Genomic DNA, 19,429 nt, shown 5'->3' on the forward strand with positions numbered 1-19,429 from the left:
CACACTGAGTGATCAGCAGTGTGATCTAGGGACGTGCGGGTGACAGTGGAAACTGGAAGAAAGGGCCTCCCTACAGGAAGGCGGCCCTAAGCAACGGGAGATAGAGGTGAAGACAAGTGGATAGGGGAATGGGTAGATCAACAAATAGGTGAGCGAGTGAGTGGATGGATGGATAGATGGACGGATAGAAGGACTCATAGGTGAGTTCATGAGTGGACGCATGACACTTGTGAGGCCACTGTCCTTTTCCTAGTTGGCAAGCACCTGAAGGTAGCGACAGTGCTTGTCACCCATGTTACAGTGCCTAGCACTGGACTGCCCCACGCCCACAGGCCAGCAGATGAGTTAACTCAGTTCATGAATTAGGCAGCTTAAAGAGCACAGTCCAACCCCTTCTCCCTTTGTGGATCTTAATGGTTTCCCTGTGGAGAACAGACACAGAACCCATGCAGACAGGAGCGAGGATGCTGTCGGTGCTGCCGAAGGGGCACTGCTGGGTGACGTGCCTTGCACTTCACGGTGGCGGACCTGTAGGAGCTAGCATCCCTTCCTCCGCCATGAGCACTCCACTCCCCAAGCCTTGTCACTGAGGTCAGCCCTGGGACCACAGTAGAGGCTGCTCAAGTGTGGGAGAGCCTAAGCAAGTTTGAAGTCAGGTATACTGGACCAAGTTCCTAGCTCCGCCTGTGTGCGAGTTGCTTCACAGCCTGAATCTCTTAATAACCGAAGGGTGAAACGAGACAGTGAATGCAAAGCACCTGGCCAACGCAAAGTAATTGATGCTGGTGATTCTTGTTGCCCAAGCTAGGACGTTGCATGCTTTCTACCAACCATGCTGATATTTTTAATTAAAATCACAGGAAAGATCCAAAGCTATGGTTGGGGTTCGGCGTTTCAAAATATGGAACGAAACGAAGAGCTCAGCGGCCCATTCTGCAATCTGTGGTGTTTAGAATCAGAGAGTGTCTGTGCTCCTTGAGGCACTTTTCTAGTCTTTGATGGCACTGAGCCATTTATTTCCCGCGCCTGCCCCCTGGTGATGAATGTGGGGATTGCAGCCTTAGCGTCCCTCTACCATCCCAGCCCGGCTCATGGTTACTTCATGATGCCACCTAGTGACTTCTGCTAGCATTTTGCAGAGCAGAAAAGAAGATGCTTGGGCAAGTGTTTGATCCTGGCATGGCTGGACCTCATTCCCCAGTTCAGCATCCACTAGCTGTGTGACTGTGGGCATATTACTTAACTTCCTCGAATGCTAGTTGTCTCATGGGTAAAAGGGTATATGTCCACTTTTATGATGAATAAGGTAACTGAGCTAAAACTCCTGAGCAGACCCGAGATGGATATGCAGATAAGTGGGTGAGTAGAGAGATGGGTGGACTGCGGGGGTGGGGGTGGGGTTATGAACGAACAGGAGAGTGGACGCGTACATGGATGATCCAGTGGGTGGGTGGGTGGTTTAATGAACAGGTGGGCAAATGGTTGGGCAGATGGAACCGTGAGTGGTTAGATGAATAAACAGGTAAATGGGTGGGTGGATTGATAGATGAGCAGGTGGGTGAGTGGGTGGGGTGGATGTGTAGATGGATAGTGAGTGGCAAATGCTATGGAAGGTACCAGAAAGGACTATGGGTTGGAGATCTAATCAGAGATGCATAGAAGAAGGAACAACTAAGGTGGGCTTGGGCCTGGAGAATCAAGAAGGACTTTGTTGGAGACCAACTAGAGCGGCGGTTCCCGACCTTCCTAACGCCGCGACCCTTTAATACAGTTCCTCATGTTGTGGTGACCCCCCACCCCACCCACCTACCCACCCACCCACCCCCCGCCAGGCATAAAATTATTTTTGTTGCTACTTCATAACTGTAATTTTGCTACTGTTATGGATCCTAGTGTAAATATCTGATATGAAGAGCATCATATATGCGACCCCTGGGAAAGGGTCGTTTGATCCCCAAATTGGTCACGACCCACAGATTGAGAACCGCTGAGCTTAAAGCAAAGGCGGGATCAGGGTCTTCACCTAAAAGGGCTGGAGCCCATGGACACGTTTGAGCAGGCCTGATGTGGAGTGAGTGCTGTGCGCAGCAGCTAATGTGGCTTCTGTGTGCAGCAGCTAATGTGGATGCTGTGTGCAGTCAAATGGGCCAGGAACCAAGTCTATTTGGTCAGGTGCACAGAGGAGTCCAGGCCATGGTCCAGGAAGAGCAGAGGGCACAAGTCTCCCAGCAGCCGTGCTTCTAAGTAGGTTCTACTGGGTAATAGTCTTTCTCCCCCTGCCCCCCCAAAGGTATAGGCTTGTTTTTTTAATTATTTATTTATGTACAAGTGTTTTGTGTGCATATATGGTCCATGCCAGAAGAGGGCATCAGATCCCATTATAGATGGCTGTGACCACCATGTGGTTGCTGGGAATTGAACTCAGGACCTCTGGAAGAGCAGCCAGTGCTCTTAACCACTGAGCCATCTCTCCAGCCCCAGTCTTTCTTATTCAGTCCATCTGTGTGAGACTGTATGAAAAATTAAACGCACTTGATCTCCTGGAGTAACTTCCTGGCCAGGGTTAAAAACATTTTAAATTCTTTCCTATTTTAGTTTCTTTTTCAGTGCTGCAAAGAAAAGTGTAACTTGCAGTCAGCTGCAAAAAGTAAAAGTGCACTAGCATTAACTGTGAACCTTTGAACTAAGGCTACAGCTCATGGTTAGACACTTCTCGTGGTGTACAAGGCTCTGGGTTCAGTCCCCAGCACGGGATAAACAAGCTACCAGTCACGTGGCCATTTTTATGCAGTTGCTGCCCAGATTGTGGAACAGGCTGTCTCCAGTCTCAGGATGTTTCTTGAAGGTCCCTTCCCAGTTCACATTCACTGTCAGGTCACTTGCACTCTCCTCTTTGCCCCCTGTTACTTTCACCTGGGCTGTGTGTGTGTGTGTGTGTGTGTGTGTGTGTGTGTGTGTGTGTGTGTAGGTCCAACTTCTTTCACTGACACACACACACACACACACACACACACACACATATGGTCTATGCTGCTACACATCTTACTACTTCCTCCTTTCTTCTTTTTAAAACTCTACTCTCTATCGTGGCTATCGAGAGTATAGTGGCTATAGTGGAAAAGATTTTGATGAAATCATAAACCAGTCTTTTACCAGATGGTTTACTTGTTTCTCTTGATTATACACCTAGAGGAGAAATCTCTGAATTACACAGTTTGTCTTTCATAAGTGCTGACATTTTTTCAAAAATTATCCCAATTTTACTAAATAATAATGTCATAAGAACCTTAGCTATAGGAGTGACATCTCTTAGAAGTGAATTTTCCTATATTGCTGAGTGTGTGGAAATACCAGAACTCTCGCCCAGAATTTGCAGTGAGAAGGTGATCTGGCCAACTTAGTATGAATATGGATCAAGTGGCTATCATCAAAACTGCCTAAAATGGACTGTGCTCAGGGGCTGGAGAGGAGGCTCAGAGGTTAAGAGCACTTGCTGCTCTTTCTGAGGACCCGAATTCAGTTCCCAGCCCCAATGTTGGGGATTTTACCACAGACTGTAAGTCTAACGTCAGGGGATCCAGCTCCCTCTGCTGGTCCTCTTGAGCAACTGCACTCATGTGGTACATGGCTTACACAGATAAAAATAAATCTTAAAAAGAAAACAGGCAATGCCTTTCAGAGTCACCGGTATCTGAGCAGGGGCAGATGCCTCAGCTCCCTCAGAATGATGCATTTTAGAAGCTGGCGCGTGCTACCCACAGTCACCGGAGAGCCATTCACATCAGTGGGGCCCTCTTGTCCTCAAATAGCCTGCCCCCTAGGGGACAATATGTAAGGAAGATGAAGCCTTGATCATTCAACCCCGTTAAGAAGCCCCGTCTGGAACCAGAGAGCCCTCTATGATGTCCCACCTATAGCCGACATGCCTCTGTGTGGCAAGGCCTCAGACCAGGGCCATTCTTCTGGAACTACAGCATCTGTCTGACATCCAAGTGTTCGCTGCTGCCCATGCCCACTGCCCACTTCCTCTGAGTGTTTCTTGGTCTGGGTTCATGTCCCCGAATTAGCTACTGTCTCCGCATAGTTCCAGGAGCCACCCCTCTGTAAGTCTCACCCATCAGAGCGTAGAGTTCTGGGGACCTTGCTTTTGCTGTTGCCATCGAGTCTGACCAGATAAATTGAGTTGCTTTACGTACTCTTAAGTCCCCTGAATGGCTATGACACATTACCGTGTACTGTCTGGCTTATCAACAACAACCAGGACTAAGTCTGTTTGTCACAGCTCTGGAACTGGCAAGTCCAGAGTCAAGGCTTCAGTGAATGCCTGTGAAGGGTCGTATAGTCACCCTTCTCCCGTGTCTCCTCTTGATCTCTTTAGTTCCAGTCAGGGCCCTAATCCATTCGTGTGGGCTCTATCCTCATTGGCTGCTCAGTTCCCAAGGGCATGTTTCCACATAGTATTTGGGGGAGACAAATGCTCAGTCCATACAAATCCCCTCTGGGGCATTGGACTCTAGCAGGCAAACAAAAGCAAAGATGAAGCTCCAAGGATCAGGATTTCAATAGATGCACTCTCACCTGGGATAGAGAATCATCTTAGGGCAACATCACAGTTTAGGGGTAGAAATAGAGGAACAAGTATTAGAAAGGTGTGTGTGTGTGTGTGTGTGTGTGTGTGTGTGTGTGTGTGTGTGTGTGCGCGCGCACACGCGCACGCATGCATGCGCCACCCCCCTCATACACACGAGCACGCAGGTACATGTATGTGAATGTTTACGTAGAGTCCAGCAGACAACCTTAGGTGTTGGTCCTTAGGTGCCATCTACATTTTTTCTTTTTCTACTTAAATTTTGAACAATGGTTTCTCACCAGCCTAGAGCTCGCCAAGTAGGGTAGACTAGTTAGCCAGTGAGTCCCAGGGATGCGCCTGCCTCTGCTGCCCCAGTGCTTAGCTTTCAAGCGCTTGCCTGTTGTACCCACATTTTTGCATGGGCTCTAAGGATCGAACTTGGCTCCTCCCTTTACCAACTGAACCATCTCCCCAGACACAACCACATAGTCCTGAAAATAACACATTTGTGAACCCTTCTGACATGTAGTAGCTATTCGGAAGATTTGAAATTTGATCCAGAAGCCTTTGGGCTATGAGCACTGGTACACTTCAGAGTCCCCAATAAAATATGTGGTATAAAGACTTTGGCTCAGCTCTGGGGAGACTCTAGATCACTTATGGAGCTTTTGGTTAATCAGCTCCAATGCTGCTCATCTCAGAGACACAAACACAGGCCCTGTAAAAGGGGCGCGCTTTGAGGAAGTCTTAGGGATGCTGCTCAAAAAGGCAGAGCAAACTCTTCCTGGGTGTCCCGCCTCTGTGTGGGGCTGTCTTAATCAGGCTCATGAGAAATGAAGGAGATGATTTTTTTTTTAAGAAAGGGACCGTGGTAGCTGTTCTTGGTTGTCAACTTGACCACATCTGGAATTAACTAAAACTCAAGCAGCTGGGTACACCTGTGAGGGTTTTTTTTTTTTCTTCTTCTTAATTAAATCATTTGAAGTAGAAAGGCACTTTTTTTGTTTTGGTTTGGTTTGTTTGTTTGTTTGGTTGGTTGGTTTTTTGAAACCTGTGTAGCCTTAACTGTCTTGGACTAGCTTTGTAGACCAGGCTGGCCTTGAACAGTGGTGATCCATCTGCCTCTGCCTCCTGAGTGCTGGGATTAATGGCATGTGCCACCATGCCTGGCTGAAAGACCCATTTTTAATCTGTACCTTTTGAGGTAAGAAGATCCACCTTTAATCTGGGCCACACCTTCAACTGGCAGCCAATATAAAGGATATGGCAGAAGGAAACTTGTTCTCTTTGTTTGCCCCTGCTCTCGCTGGCAAGTCCGCTCCTTCACTGGCATTACAGTGCACTTCTTTGGGGGTTCTGATGTATTTTAAAGACCACCTGAGACATCAACCTAATAGACTGAACAACTACTGGATTCAGAATACATTTCCTTTTCTCTTTTTTTTTAATGTTGTTTTGTTTCTTGACAATTTTATACACATATCATGAATTTTAGTTGTCTTCACATTAATTACCTTCTCTTCCTCCCTTCCTTTTTTGATGAGGCTTCTCTTTTTCCCAATAAATATCTCATTTTCTTGTCTTTGTGTGTGTGTGTGTGTGTGTGTGTGTGTGTGTGTGTGTGTGTGAGAGAGAGAGAGAGAGAGACAGAGAGAGAGAGAGAGAGACAGAGAGAGACAGAGAGAGAGACAGAGAGAGAGAGAGAGAGACAGAGAGAGAGAGAGAGAGAGAGAGAGAGAGAGAGAGAGAGATATGCAATGAGTTTAGTTAGGTCTGCTTGCATGAGCATGATGGGACATTACTGACTGGAGCATGAGCAACTTATTAGTGCCTACACTACTGAAGAAAATTATAACCCTTCCCTCAAGGGAGCATTAGCTGCTGATAACAGGGCCCCAGACCTGAGCACAACTGACTCCATGATGGTCATGCTGTAAAACTCAGCACACAGACAGCACCACCTGCCAAACTAAAACAAAGGTCTAATCCATCAAAGCCCATAGTTCAGGGGAGGTCTCAAAATGTACTAACCTTGCTTTTTGGCTTCTGTAGTTCTATGTCTGGCTAACTTTTCTTGCTAACTTAACTATGTCAATCGAGAACATGTTTTTTTTTGTGCTGAAAATCTCACCCTGAGAAAGGCTCAGGGTTACCCCTAGGATCCTGAACACCCAGTGTAGTCACCTGCCAGCTAATAAAGACTTGCTATCGGCTTAAACCCATATCTGAGGAGTCTTCTCTGATATATACCCCACAAAACCTCAGAGAGAGGTGAGGCCTCTCTGAAACTTCAAAAGATGTCCCTAAAAGGGGGTGAGAACGATGATGATGATGATGATGATGATGATGATGATGATGATGATAGGAAGAGGAGGAAGAGGAGGCAAAAGGATTCCTGTACATCTACTGTCCTTGGTTACTCTATGCACCAGTTGATGGCGAGTTGATGAGTAACATATGTCTTTACCATCCCACACTGGACGTGGTATTTTTACTGGATGGATACATTGCATTTATGAGGTCTTACTGCTAGCCAAGTTAATAATGCATCTAAAGAAAAAAAAAAGAGGCATTGTGCATTTGGGTAGAGCTTATTAATATGATTCAATTTTAAAAGGGCTGTTACTTCAGAGCCTTGATGTCTGGGATGCTGTTAAAGAACCATCTTTCTACCCCCCCATCCTCTAAGAGTTACCATGACAACAGAGAGGTACCCCATGCCCTGAATCAATCAGAGATTTGTCTACACAGAGGTTCAAATGCATCCAGCTTATTGGGAAATCTTCTTTGCCTTCCTTGGCGAAAGTCCTGGCTTCGTGTCCAGACTGAACTGGAGTCTCAGTCCATCAATATTCATGATGACACTGTCGCCATTCATTAACAGAAACTCGATCCGCAGACATGCGCTGATCCTCAGCATGTACAAGGCGCTCTGGGTACTCAGGCATCATTCTCTGGGAAGCTGACAAGCCTCGACCTCCACAAGTTATAGCCAGTCTGAGCAGCAAGAGACAGATAGAGCCAGCTTGAACAGGAGACCCAGGATCTGGACGAAGGTCCCTGCCAAAGAATCAGGATGCTCTGTGTAGGCTTCATGGTTCTGATTTCTGGTGGCTGGACTGACAAGCCGGGACAGACAGGATCGGGAAACCACAGTTGGTTTCAACGTTACATGAATTCAATCAACAAATTGCTGGGTCATCTTAAACATGTCTCTTAGCTTCTTTAGCCTTTACTATTATCTCTATGTGCAATGAAAGGACAGTTTCCCCTTGTTGTGCGACAAGACTTGTCCTGGGCAAATGTATCACACAGGTCTACTCACTCCAGATTAAGAGCCCACACAGCCAACCAAAGTACAGATTGGTGAGCCAATGAGTTTTATTGGGGTTACTCGCAGGAATATGAGTGAGGTGCTATTTACAGGGGGCAGAAATGACTCAGAGGCAGCTGCGTCACTAACGCCCACTCCAGCGTTGGTGAAAGCTCACAAAATCTGAAGCACACTGCACAGGCGGCAGGCAGCTCAGTAGGTTGGGGGGTTTCCTTTTCTGCTGACTCCATTGGTCTAACCCTCTTCCAGGAACCTCTGCTGGTCTCTGTTTCTTCCAGGTAGCTGGGATCATCTCAGTCTTTGCAACATGTCCTCTCAGAGAGTGGCTCTCAGCAGTCTTTATAAACTTTGTAAAAGTAAACACTGTTGGAAGGGAGGGGCCTAGTGTATATGGAATTTCCTGAAGCTATTTTAAAGGTTTTTGTTTTGTTTGTTTTATTTTATTTTATTTCCTTAAGTTTCCTTGCTGGGGGCTGAAGTGATGGCTCAGAGGTTAAGAGGACTGGCTGCTCTTCCAAAGGTCCTTAGTTCAATTCCTACCAACCACATGGTGGCTCACAACCATCTATGAGATTTGATAGCCTCTTGCACCACATGCAGGCATATAACACTGTACGCATAATAAATAAATCTTAAAAAAAAAAAAAAAGAAGAAGAAGCTCCCTTGCAGGATGGGATGTTTCAATCTGGAGGAAACGGATGCAAAACACCCCCCTGAACCCTAAAGAGTAGTAAACAGCAAACCAGAAAACAAAGCAGTGAATTGGGGAAGGATGGGGCTTTCTCAAGACTGAGGAAGGTGGATGTGGAGGTGAATTCCCCCTGGGCTGCTGGGCAGTAGGAGGAAGCTGAAGGGCCTTGCCAGCCTGGAGGAACACAGGGACCAGAATGCAAAGCAGTTTAGGGCAGAAGCCTAGCTGAATAGGGAACAGTTTCCCACAGTGCTTCAGACCTGCCCCCATGGTAGTGCGCAAACTCACTACACTGTGCCACAAGCCATCCATCAGCCCATCAATAATGTGGGCACCCCGTTGCCCTGAGCTTCTTGGCCACACCCTAGAGCAAAGAAGGATTGATTGCTTGACGTAGGATGGGAAATTTAGATACTGGCAAGGACAGGCCTGTGCCTTCCTCTTCTTAGTTCCCTTCTGTCACCCTCTCCATCTCTTCCCCCTTGCCCCAGATTCCTGTTTCCACCTCCATTTCTACCCCCAACTTCCTGTAGTTTCCTACCCATTCAAATGACCCAGAACATCCTTCTGTCATACTGAGAACAAAGGAGCCTCTACTGGCAACTACTGTCCTTTCATTGGTACTGAGCATTCACTGTGTTGGGGAGCAATGGTTTCCAAGCCTGCACCACCACTACCACCTGAACAGGGCCAGCCACTCACAAGACTGAAAGAACCAAAGTACCTGAACCCCACCTCCCCCCGCCACAAAAAAAAGGAGTCATCCAGTCTCAGGCTCTGTGTCTGAGGAAGGAAAGTTACTTAATTTAGCCCAAAAGACTCCTCTTGTCCTGCCTGTGGCCCAGCCTAGTTTCTGAAAGCAAATCTCTGCATGGATGTGAAATGTGTATTTCAGCCAGCGCTCTGGGGGTGGGAACCTGCCTGGTTAGTGCACCAATGGAATTGTAACCCACGGTCCTGCTCTGAAGGAGTCTGTCTAGACAGGAGAGAGGAGACGCAGGGCCTAGGAAAGGCTCAGCACTGGCGGACCTCATACGATTATTCTTTAAACCAATCAATACAAGAAACAGTCAACAGAGTCCTTTAGGCAGAAGCAAATGATACCAGATAGAAACGCAGATGTGCACAAGGGTATCAAGATGCTAAGAAGAGCAAATATGTGTCTTGGTTGACTTATAGCAAGTTTATTCCACAGTTCTGTAGGTTTGGAAGTCCAAGATCAAGTGGTTCATAGATTTGCCATGGTGGCATGTGGGCTGGGCCCAATGTATAATGATTCTCTCATCCACGTGTCCTCGCTAGTAGCTATTGTTTTTCCCGATATAGTCACCTTCACTGGGGTGAGGTCAGGAATCTCATTATAGTTTTTGTTTGTTTTCCAATTTTTATTCTTTGAAAATTTCATACTTATGGCTCATACTGTGTTCTTCATGATATAAGGGACAAGGAACCTCTCTGGGGTCCTTTTATATTTACTTAGTTTTCTCTTTTATTTATTACACATTCCATGTTTTGTCCATATTCACATCCCCACTACCCCGCGTTGCTGCCCTTTCTTCTTCCCACATAGGCCTCTTTCTACTTTCACGGTTTGTTTTTTAAATCTACACTCTGCCTATTCAAGAACACACATGATATTTTCTTTCTGAGTCTGGCTTATTTCATTTAACCTGATGATCTCCAGTTCTGTTTCTTGTCCTGAAAATGACATAATCTCATTCTTATTTATGGCTAAATAAAACTCTGGATGTATGTATATATCCCATTTCCTCTGTCCTTCATCTGTTAATAGACGCCTAGGCTGATTCCATAACTTAACTATTGTGAACCTTATCTGTGCTGGTTTGGTTTTGTGTGTGTGTGTGTGTGTGTGTGTGTGTGTGTGTGTGTGTGTGTGTGTGTGTTTGCTTTTGTCAACTTGACACAAGCTAGAATCACCTTGGAAGAAGGGAACCTCAATTGAGAGTATGCCTCCATCAGATTGGCCTGTGAGTGTGAGCATCTTCTTGATTGATGATTGACAGGACTACCATATGGAGAGGGTTTGCTTCACTGTGGGCGATGGCACCCATAGTCAGGTCATCCTGAGTTGTATTAAAAAAGCAAGCCGAGCTAACCATGAAGAGCCAAAGAGCTAGCCAGTAAGCTGTTTTCTTCAATGGCTTCTGCCTCGCATCCTTGCCCTGACTTCCCCTCATGATGGACTGTAACTGAAATAAACCCTTTCTTGCCCAAATTGCTTTTGCCTTTTTTTTTTTTAAATCACAGCAACAGAAAGCAGATTAGCATACTGCTGTAGCAAACAAGATGTGTAAGGGTCTCTGTGATGTGGTATGCGCAGCACCGCTGGATCATATGGTAGCTCTGTTTTTAGAGTTTGGGGAAATCTCCATGTGGATTGCCATAGTGGCTGGATGATTTACATTCCCACGAGGTATAAGGGTTCTCCTTTCTCCTATCTTCACTCCCTTGCTGGCGTCTGTTGCTTGTTTTCTTGAGCAGCCGTTCCAACTGGGGTAAGTGGGAATCTCAGCGTAATTTTGATCTTTAAATTTTCTTTACTCTTTGAAAGTTTGATACATGTGTACAATGTATCTTGATCATACCAAGGTCTCAACACATCTCCTTCCCAACCTCATAGCCTCCTTTTATAATTTTATATATTTACTTAACTCACTGAGTCCAATTAATGATGCCCTGTCTCGAAAAACCAATAAATAAATAATTTTTTAAAAAAATGACGCCCTGTGGGTATTTGTCACAGTGATGAAAAGGCAAGCACAGGAGCATAGCAAGTAAAGATGTGTATAGCCCGAAGGCTGCCGCCCCCCCCCCCAAAGAGATGGAGCCTATGGAGCCTGTGAAGATTAGCTAAGCCTGTGTCCTGATCCAGCTACATACCATAAACCATGCCTCCTTGTTCATCTGTATCTAACCCACCCCCTTTCATCTGTATGTAACGATCCGCCCTGTGCTGTGCTTTTTTCAGCCAAGAGCTCAGACCACCTGATTCCAGTATTTCAGTGTCTGTGTCTCTGTTTACCTTTCACTCATTCCCTTGGCGTCCCAGTACAGTCCATTCCCGGAGCCCTGAAAGGATGTTGGAGACTGGTCCCTAGGTGGTGACATGATTGACGTCTCTATCAAAAGTCCAGCTTTGACAGGCCAGGGGGAAAGACTGAGGTGTATAGGGAGTCAGCTGCATAAATTACTCTTTCAGACTTTTTTCTCAGGGTTTAAGACTTAATCACTTATACGAGTGAAACACTTTTGCCTCTTTTACTCAGGTCTCAGAGGATCATTAACTCTTTATGAGTGAGATATATATATATATATATATAGATAGATAGATAGAGAGAGAGAGAGAGAGAGAATCATGCACTCCCATACATTCCACAGTATCATTTCACGTTCAAGGGGGTCCCCATCATACATGCATATACACAAACATATTTACATACACACAGACACACACATATATTTATACAGACATACAGACAATCACGCATTTATACATATAAACATATACACAGACAAACAGACAGACAAGCACATATTTGGTGGATGGTAGATGGAGGAAACCTCCAGTTAACCACCAACAACTTAATTTCTGTCCTGGGTTTCATACCCTCTAAGGCAAAGGTTTTCTATGTAAGAAAAATTACCTCATTCAAGAATAGATACAATCGCTACAAAAAAAGGGACTCACAACAGGACTATTGATTGTAAGTTCTTTCATTAGAACGTTTATCTAACTAGATATTTTTGCTCATTATAAGTTTAAAGCAGTGGTTTTATCTATAGTCTCATTATAAGTTCAAAGCAGAAGTTTTATCCTTTTCTTATTTTATATGTACATTATGTGTTCAAAGGATAGTTTTTATGTCAAGGTTTTTCTAAGAAACAGGGGTCTGTCTTGCATAGCTAGCCATTTCTGTTTCTATATTCATATGGTCTTTCTTAAGGTGTACACCTGGGCCTTATCCTTGCACTAAACCTAGAATGAACATTATTTCCTTGATTATTAATGTGTTTCAGTCTTGTTTTCCTTCTTAGTGTACTGCATATGGGGGGGGGTCATAGAGCACTTAACACTTTTTGCCATATTTCAGGAGGGTTTTTAAATCACCAGAATCAATTCAGGAACCATTATCAGGAATTATAAAATCATCTGTAGGAAATCTGCCCAAGAGAGGCAATAGCACCTGTAGAGGAATAATATTACTCTATAGGCAGTGAGGGTCTATCCGTGCTCAACCGCATTATGCCAGGCATGTGGGACAAGCATGGAAAGACAGTATAGCAACAATAAGCAGTCTTGAGGCAAAGTCCGTTGGGGGGATACACCCATCCATCACCCGTGCGAGTGGGCTGCCTCCAGGAAGCTCACTTGCTTGCTTCTGCCAATCCAGCTTGCCCCTGCTCCTGACACGTCTCCTAGATGATTTGAGATTGAGTCAAGTTGACAATACAGACTGACAATCACCATAGGCTTTGCTCATCTTTTAAAGAAACTGACTCTTCTCCAGACTGCTCATCCTGTTGTACGATTCCATTGCTGATGGGTGGGAATTCCTTTTGCTTATATCCCTCCCTGGCCCTGGCATGACCAGCATTTTTAATTTCGGCCATTCTGGTCGGTAGACAGCAGTGTCTCATTACTGTTCTAATTTGCCTTTCATCAATGCTTAATAAGAGGCGTGTCTTTTCATGTGCTCCTTTGCCATCTGTTTATCTCTGCTGATGAAGTGTCTGTTCAAATGTGCTTTCTATTTCATCTGCCTATTTGCTATGCTAATGAATAGTGAGTAGTTCATAAATGTTCTCCACCATACATGTCTGCGAGACAGAAAATATATTCTTCAAGCTCAAAGCCTTCTATTTTAAGTTATACCAATGCATTTTAAAGAAAAACATTTTACGTTTCAAAGATGTGCTCGCCAGTGTTCTTTTTATCTCCAGTCCTTGATTTTTGTGTTCACTGTAAGAACTATTTACTAAGCCAGACGCCACTAAAATCTTGACCTAACTTTTCATTTACTTCTTTGGACTAAACATAGTGGGGCCCGTCTCTCCTGGCTGTAGGCAGCTGCTACCATGAGCTGAGGTCGGAACTCATATCAGGGCAGCATTTTTTCTTATCAAGAAGAAAATCATTAGTGAGGAATAGTTGTTTAAACAGCATCCCATACAGATTTAAGCCTAACGTGTGAGGAGTAAGAACTCTTGGAGTATGGAGAAGACGTATGAACCATTTTAGTCTTTGGCTATACTTTCCTGCTGAGTGTTAGGACCACTCAGGTGGTCAACATTAATCACCTTTCCTCCCGTTTTAACAGTCAGATCCAAAGAGTCAAGTCACAAGATAGGGGAGGCTTAGAAAACAGTGACCCTTCCCTTGTTGGGTTAACTCCCTTTGGTAAGGGGACAAAAAGGTTTCTCACTTTCCTAATGATATTGATGCTACCAGAATGCTTCGTTACGCTCTTTTTGTGTGACACTATTCCTGGGGAAGTGTGATTAAAAAAAAAATTAAGGGAGAAATCATTTATGCTCGTGACTCAGAGGTTCAGCCCACGGTCATTGTTTCCGGGCCATGAGGAAAGAAAAGGCAAAGATCAGGGCAGGAGGTCATAGCAGAACCAAGTTGCTCACCTCATGGTGGCCAGGAAGCAAAGAGAGCAAGAGCCCTCTGAGGAAAAGATAGATCTATCAAAGTCACACATCGGTGACGCACTCCATTCAAATAGGCCCCACCTCCTAAAAGCCCATTCAATTATGAACTCAATTATGAAGTGGGTTAATCTTTGATAAGATTAATTACTCATCAATAGCGCCACCAACTGGGGACCGAACCTCAGCACATGATGCCCCAGCACATGGGGCAAAAATTCATATTCAGACCACGACATGTGTTTCTAGTGTACAGACTGAGGAAGGTAACATGGCTGCTGTAACCTCAGGCAGGGAACACCAGCACAGTTCTGGACACGAGACCAATCAATGGAGTCACCGAATAAACAATTGCACCTTCTGGTCTATTGCTCTGCAGAGAAGGCTGGACTCAAAGGATGTCAGGACACAACTCAGCCAGGGCTCACACATATAATGATTTGGCCACACAGAGGCTTTGTATGCAGTTTTTGAAAAAAAGAATTTTTTTTCTTTCTTTCTAGAAGCCCAGGTTGAGTGAAAGGCCCTGCCTGAAATGTCCAGAGGACCCTCCCTATGTCAGTGTCGCACTTTGTGGGTTGGGTGACTTTGGGGCAGGTTGATTATTCTTGGCCTCAGTTCTCCTTTGCCCATAGCTTTCTACATGAATTGTAATGACTTTGTTTTAGCTCTTGTTACTAAGGCAAAGTCTACGGTCTTGCCCAGGACCCTTCTTTCTCATGGACCTTCAACTGCAGTTGCCATAGCACATGTCACTATGAGCCTCAGAAATCTCTGCTGGGCCCTTCATCTCATCTCATCTCCTTTCTGATTTGTTTCTTATTGTAAAATGAGAAGGCCAGGCTCTTGCTTCACATGCCCTTTCATCTGGCTTTTATAAAGTGTTTACCGTGGTCTGGGCACTGTTTTAGATTTTTAAAAAGCTTGCCAAAGCCCTTGCCTTTTTGTGATCTCTAAATGTGATTTGTGTGAGTTCAGCTAAATGCTTTGTTTCTTTTGTCCTTAGAAACATCTTTCAGTTGGGCTAAGAGTTTAGAGGACAAAAATGAATATTTAGATCTATGATTCAATGAATTTCTGTTTTGTTTTTTTTTTTTCCCTTTTGGCTTAAGGTCAGGTTCCGAGCCCTCTTTTATTTTTATTTAATGTGGTTATTTTGTTTTCTGTTCTTCCAGATTTGCCTTTATAATTCAATTTCACCCGGATATATGGGGAAATGAGTTCACCCTCCCTACTTGCTCTCAGGAGTGTTGGAGGGGCTTTTCTAATAAGCCAGTGGGGGTGGGGGAGGGACCCCAGCTGGGAGTAAGGAAAAAGAATCATCTGTGCATAAATGAGAGCAGACCACCCTGGAGCTGGGAGGGGACCGCCTTTCTCAAACATGAGCACATGCTAGGAAGAGAAGCTCTGCAGCCGCCTAAGAACAGACCTTTAACCTTTTGCAAGATATTTCTCTCTCCAAGGTGCAGGGGTTGCAGATGTGGGATAGGCAGGACAATTTCCATTTTAATATAAATATGTCAGTCAGTCTGATGTTCTGTGCTATATGAGCCGACAGAAATCTATCCCGAATAATTTTTATCTTAACCTTTAATTTTGAGCATTTAGCATTTCCCCACGTTCCTGGGGTAGCTGAACATTCTTGTCATAACGAGAGAAACAAAACCCTTGGCGAAGAGAATTTTGAAATAATACTGCTCATCTGAACCTTCTGGTGGGCAGCACAGAAATATTTTGTGGGGTGAATCGGTTTGGCTGTAAGACAGAATTGTAGACAATCCAGGCCTTTGCCGTGTAAAACTGCCTCAAACAAAGCAACCTGTCCCTCTCCGTAGGAAGACCCCTTGGCAAAGCCATTTGCTAGCTCAGGCTCCGCCCTGGACAAGGCTCCTTGGCAGTGCCTCTGTAAAAAGGGAGCAGGCAGAGTGCAGGTTTTTTTTTTTTTTAATATATATAAGTCCACGGACAAAGGAGGCTGTGCAAATATTTGCAGGCTTTTTGCCCCAGAGTGGAAATTGACATGAAGGTGATCATCTGCTGATGGCTGCTCCAATCCAAGCAGGGCTGGCTGGGGCAAAGTGGCAAGGAGTGCAGCCTAGCGGAATATTCAAATATTCATGACTTGGAGCTGCCAGATAGGGGGGCTCAGCTTTCAATGAATGCTGAGTGTTTTTCTGGAGGCCAAAGATGTGAGTGTGGCAAGGACAAAGGAGCAGGCAGCAGCCCAGGAGGAAGGTGGGGGGTCACTGGTACCTTGCCTGCTCTCTGTTTTACGGTTGTCCGGGAGCACAGTTTGCTGTTATAGCGGATGAGTAATGATCATGACAGTTACTGTTTTGCAGGAACACATGTGACACTGCGTGTGGGGACTTGTCCTAGTCAGGACTCTCCTGGGTGCCAAGGCCAGAGAAACAGAATTTCTACTTCACTTGGTTAAGGGCTGTTTGGATCACGTACTTGAGTGACCAGTAGTATGTTGGTATTCATCAGGAGAGAAACCGGCACCTCCATTCTGCTTGAGGATATCTTGGGGGCTACACTCTTTGGCACAGCCTCCCCAGCTGTTAGCCAAGTGGCTCCAGCTGCCTCAGGCCGGCACCCTGTTTAACCACCACAGAGGAAGGAGATTTCACGTGATCAGCGGGCTTGACACGCTTCCCTGTATATTGTTCCCTGCAGAAAACCCTTCCCTGAAAACCTTCCCACCCTTAAAAGTCCTCTGGAGAGGAGGTGGGATGTTTTCTCTGGAACAGGAAGGGACATCAACATCTTCAGGGAATCGAGGACGAGGGGAAGAGGCTGGAGAGCCCAAGAGTGGCACTAAAGCGATCATGATATCAAGCCTCAACCTAGGATGCAGGATGGTACAAAGATGGAAACTCTAAGAGCTTTTGAAGAAAGATGCAAGCAGAGGAGGCCTGTGATGCACTTCCACGCCGTGTACTTTCAGAAGAATGCCACAGTCAAGTGGGACAGTGGCACGTTTTACAGAGGAATGGTGCCTTGTGAGGGTATTGGGTCTAGGACTGGCCGTATACTCCATGTGAGGGGTGAGAGAGCAGCCAAGAAAGGGAACTGACCCCTGTGGGTTACAGTGGTTGTGACACAGGAATGGTGAGAGCCCAGTCCTGAGGCTTGCAGAGAGAGAGAGAGAGAGAGAGAGAGAGAGAGAGAGAGAGAGAGAAGAGAGAGACAGAGAGAGGGGAGGGAGGGAGGGAGGGAGCCGGAGGGAGGGACAGAGAGAGAGAGAGAGAGACAGACAGACAGACAGAGAGAGACAGAGACACAGAGACAGCACAAGTGCGGTTTTGTGCTAGAGGCAGAGCTCCCAGCCTTATTCGGCTGGAGCCTCTGGTGGTCCTGAAAGGATAGTAGACTCGAGAGAAAGCAAAGCTGAGAGTCTGGGGTCTAGTTTCAGACCTGAAGCCGATGTGCCATAAGCGCTTTTTGTTTCTGTTTGTTCATTTGGTCTTTTTCTTTACATTGTCTCTGTTTGAGCTAGTGCGCGATCTGTCATTCGCATCCTGTGTGACTTGGGAAGGAGTGGAACTTGGAATTAGTGCAGAACTGTCCAGCGTCTGTGGAGAGAAGGCAGAGAACATGGTGGGTAGGACGCCCGCCTGGACTGTTGGGTCCTTGAGGGCCAGCGCAGGTAGGAGTTTAAGGGGGAAGAGGCGGAGGGAGTGAGATTCCACGCTCATGTATTGGAGAAGACCGTCAACAGTACTCAAGGCTGAAGCAGGCTGAAGGGGGTGTTGAGTCTGGGATAGCATTAGCTAGTAGCCAGTGTCCCGAGGCAAGTGCCAGCTGCCCATCAAGGCTTCGGATGAAGAGGGCATTCCAGATGGCTGGACCATGGCTGGACCACAGGGGTAAATGGGATTGAGACCAGGGAAGTTGAATCTGGGGAGACGTGCTGATCCAGAGGTAGGCAGAGACATGGGTAAGATATAGTGCTTGGATTTAGCTGTTAATCGAATGAGTTCGGGAAAGTCAAGGGATGTGCTCCCTCGGAACCTCACAGGCAGGAAACAGTGGCTTATTACACCTGTTTTGTCCAGGGGTCAGTTGAGAGAGCCACACAGGGGTGTCACAGTAGACCTGAAACTTACAACAAAAGCCTCACAATTGCCTTTGGGGAGATCCCTCTATTCCAACATTTGCAAAAAAAAAAAAAAAAAAAAAAAAAAAAAAAAAAGACCCACAAACACCAGATCAAATAAGACAACGGTGTGCCTTCAGATTCTTAACAGCATTACAGAACTAGAGCCGATCAGATCTTTAGCGGCAGGCCCCGGGGCGTGCAGTACACAGTGCCCCAGGGATTGCACAGGCCCCGACCTCTCAAGAGTGCCTACAGGCCTTTAGGGACAAAACTACAGTGAGGTCTCTAGTAGACAACAGGCCGGATGTGGCCCCGCGCCGGAAGAGAAGAGTGGGATAGGCGCGTGGCTGGAGGTGGCACGGTGGCTAAGATCTTGACAGTTTGGAGTTCATGCGGCACCCGGGGACCCGCGTCCTCTACTAGATCGGCGGCGTGGGGTCAGGCACGCAGTCCCAGAGCACCCACTGCCAGGGACAGGGCGGGTCTAGGGCTATGTCCGGGGCCCTGGCACCCTCTCCGGTCCGGCGTGAGGAGGAGCACCGGCCCTGTGCCGTGCTTCCCACGCCCCGAGCTGCGGGACCGAGCTTGTCGGGAGGGCTGTTTGGACACTCGAGAGTGTGTCCACTTCCAAGACCCTAGGAGTGGGTCGCCGCAGCTTGCTAGTCCCGCACAACTGGCAGCTTGCGGGGAGGAGCTCCAGGGCGCACCAAGCGCTTCGGGCCGGGCAGGGGCTCCGGAGGGCCCGGCAGGGGGCGCTGCGGAACCCCGAGCCCGGCGGCCTGCGCGCGCCTCCGCCGCCTGCACTCCCGCCAGGAGGAGCTGGCTGCTGGTGGAGAGCCGTACTCGCAGCCACGGAGGCCGGGACCTTAGGGGGTGAGTGCAGCGCGCGCCGGGCCCGAGCGGTTTTCAGGCTTTAGGCTGGGTGGATCTGTGTTTAGGGTCTCGGGTGGCAACCCCGGAGGGGTGTCGGTGATGCTGGGGACAGGAGGTAGGGGCGGGCTTCCAAACAGAGGGTGTGACCCCCCTCCCGCCACTAAGCTCTTTCTCTTATCTAC

At 46.7% G+C, this 19,429-nt stretch overlaps 1 protein-coding gene across 2 annotated transcripts in view; it reads left to right on the forward strand.

Moving 5' to 3' along the window:
- Positions 1-18,716: 18,716 nt before the first annotated feature.
- PXYLP1 (2-phosphoxylose phosphatase 1) overlaps positions 18,717-19,429 on the forward strand; it is a 71,209-nt gene continuing 70,496 nt past the window's right edge. Inside the window, exon 1 of one of the 2 annotated variants that reach the window (XM_084751760.1) lies at positions 18,717-19,247. The gene's annotated coding sequence lies outside the window, so the exon portion shown is untranslated. The remainder of the gene's footprint in view (positions 19,248-19,429) is intronic. The other variant, XM_084751759.1, reaches the window with a different exon arrangement.

The sequence above is a fragment of the Acomys minous genome, assembly GCF_964271855.1.
Source record: "Acomys minous genome assembly, chromosome: 13".
In the NCBI taxonomy this organism is placed as follows: domain Eukaryota; kingdom Metazoa; phylum Chordata; class Mammalia; order Rodentia; family Muridae; genus Acomys; species Acomys minous.